The sequence below is a fragment of the Sinocyclocheilus grahami genome, unplaced genomic scaffold (genome assembly GCF_001515645.1).
Source record: "Sinocyclocheilus grahami isolate Dianchi unplaced genomic scaffold, SAMN03320097.WGS_v1.1 scaffold2211.1, whole genome shotgun sequence".
NCBI classification, from domain to species: domain Eukaryota; kingdom Metazoa; phylum Chordata; class Actinopteri; order Cypriniformes; family Cyprinidae; genus Sinocyclocheilus; species Sinocyclocheilus grahami.
The window spans coordinates 49,628-52,944 of record NW_015507390.1 but is presented as its reverse complement, the minus strand read 5'-3'; positions in this window follow the sequence as shown (position 1 = coordinate 52,944).

The window sequence follows — 3,317 nt, the reverse complement described above, 5'->3', positions numbered from 1 at the left end:
CATTAAAAATGACATAACTGAGCGAATGACACTTAATGACAGTTGTCATAAACATGCATAAAAACCCTTCATATTCATGACATGTTTCACGTTATGATTATGTATGTGTCATGTCAGTCTTATGCACACCCCTTCAAGTAAAGTGTTACCCTAAAATGTAATAGACTCTCTTAATTTTGAATGTTGCACATCCCTGTAAATGATGCAATACCAAATGTTAATTTAATGAGTATAAAACAACGAAACATGATGATATTAGCTGTTTTTTGCCAAGAATCATAATCAGTGATGCAGCACAGATGGCCATGGTAACCACATGAGTATATTGCTCTGTTTATCCTTTGAAATGTTTTCACAGCTTCGCCTGGTTATTGTTCATTCATCTTGACATGGTCGTCATTTGAAAAGGCACCTTGAGGCAGTTGTCGGCCCGGACTGCTAATGTGACGGTTATTGTTCGACTATCTGCCCCTTTTCTCCTTTGGTGTTTTCATTCATTTATGAATGTAACTCAATATTCTTGTTATATATTTAGCACAGCAATTTCCCTGCCCTTGAAATAAGCTGCCATAATGAAAAGCACTTTCCACTTGCCCTTGCAATAAATAAAGAGACTTTATGTGAAAACTGAAAACTTTAAAAGTTTTTCTCCAGAAAAGAAAGAAAAAATAAATAAATAAACGGATCAGTGGGTTGAATAGAAGGTACCAGTAATGAACATTAAAAAAAAACAAAAAATTGTCCCCAAGGGGGAAATTCTTTTCCACAGCACTGCACTTGTTTAACACACACAGCATAACCAACATAATACCAAAAAAACAAGTCGAATACAGGAATAAATCATTGAGTGTAAAAGCACAAGATGAAAAAAAAAGAGAAATATCGAGACAGGTTTAATCATGCCACAAAAATAATCACTTTATTTATCATAATTTTCATCCTTTTCCAGGAAAACTATTTAAACATTAAATATTTAAACATCTAAATAACAATAACACTAGGCCTAACATTTACTTAAAGCGTAAATATAATCAAATTGAATCAAATTGCTAAAAAAAATACAAATCCCCAAAACAATAATTAAAGATACACTACCATGTAAATTATTCTAATATTTATTTGGTGTTCAAGTAACATTACTTATTATAATCAGTGTTGAAACTGTGATACATTTTTACGGATTCTCTGATGAGTAGAAAAAAAGTTCAAAAGAACTGAATTTATTAGAAATCTTTTGTAACATTACAAATGTCTTCTCAGTCACTTTTGATCAATTTAAAAGCACCCATGCTAAATAAAAATATTGATTTCTTTATAAAAATAAAAAAAATTATAAAAACATGTCTGCATGTTTAAATATTTTTACTGAAATTTTTTTTTGGCAGTGTAGTCATCCAGCCCTACAGTTAAATTTGTGTTTGCCGTAAGCGCTCATGACAAAACAGAAGAGAATCATGCATGAGTCACCGAACTGTGGGCATTATTTCACACAATAATACTCACCCTGATCCACCGTTAGCATCTGAACTCACTGGTGTTCCACTTTGATATAAATACAGCCTCCACGCAGCAAAACCACAGCACCTCTGAAGTGAATATACTGTACACAGTCTATTCCAGGAACCAGATAAAGCAGCTTGGAGTTTTGAGTATAACGTCCTCATCTGTTTCTCTCTGTCAGTGAAGTATTTTACAGTCACTTGATCTTTTACTGAGAGATTGAGCTGGTTCAAAAGGCTAATCTTATTCATCTATTTACATAATCCTAATGCAGTCCTTTGTCTTGTGTCTCACTGAAAGTCTTTATTTAGACTGGAAGATAGATAAAGAATAAGGATGAAAGCATTACTGCAGTTTTGTTTAAAAGCTAAATTTATTGTGAAAGAAAGAGTGTGTGTGTGTGTTTGTGTGGCAGAAGATGACCTGTCACAGCTATTTAGAGATAATTTCACTGTGTTTGTGTGTATGTGCCATTCAGAGGTCATGATATGCTATTATTGAGGTGTAAAATCAGATCTTTTCCAGCACCTCATCTATTTTTAGCAGTGTTGGTTATGGAGCGGATGCCCATTCTGAGTCGTTCCATACTCTTCCACTATAGAAAACGCAGATCTGGCATCCTAAATGTACTGGTTTCAAACACGATTCAGATGGCTGCATGGGATTTTTATCATGCAGCGATCAGGATCATCATCATCATAAAACTATAGATGTGTAAAAGTTTTGTTCCGTTTTCCATCTGAATGGGTTGCAAACATTTCTGTAAAGAAAGAAAAAGTAATGTGTGCCCGTGGACCACAAAACCAGTCATTTTGTAAAATTGAGTAAAGCTGTAAAGCTGAATAAATAAGCTTTCCATTGATGTGTGGTTTGTTAGGATAGGACAATATTTGGCCGAGATACAACTATTTGAAAATCTGGAATCTGAGGGTGCAAGAAAAAAAATCAAAATATTGAGAAAATCGCCTTTAAAGTTGTCCAAATGAAGTTCTTAGCAATGCATATTACTAATCAAAAATTAAGTTTTGATATATTTACCGTAGGAAATTCGCAAAATATCTTCATGGAACGTGATCTTTGCTTATTATCTTAATGAATTTTGGCATAAAATAATAACTGATCATTTTGACCCATACAATGTATATTGCTACAAATATACTCGCGCTACTTATGAATGGTTTTGTGCTCCAGGATCACATATACCGGTAATAATCCACACGACTCCAGTCCATCAATTAACGTCTTCTGAACCCAAAAACTGCGTGTTTTTAAGAAAAAAATCCATCGAAATGTTTTAACTTTAAAGCATCACTTCTGAACAAAACAGGAGTCCACTAATATTCCACTGTAACACCCACATAATAATAACTACACTTGTAAACAGTGCTTGATCTGTGCATATTTCTCTCCTGATTCAGATAAGACCACTTTTTCACTGAAGAAAGCAATATTATGTATAAAGGACTCATAGTTTAGCCAGAAGCAATGGTTTAAAGTTACAAATGCCTTAATGATGGATTTGTTTCTTACAGATATGCAGTTTTTCACTTCTCACGATGTTAATTGATGGACTGGAGTGCTGAGCAAGTGATGTAATGCTGCATTTCTCTCCCAGTTTCTCCCGTTAAAACCTTATGTTCCTCATACACTCTTTCCCGAATGTGTTAGCAGTTTAAGATGCATCTCTGGAGATCATCTGTACTTTGTGCATTCATGTCAGAATTGTGAGAAGCTGTAAAACAGACAAATCCTACAAGTGTGTCTGTGTTTTATCAATGCACATTTAAAAGTCAAATAATGGCCTTTATATTTCATGC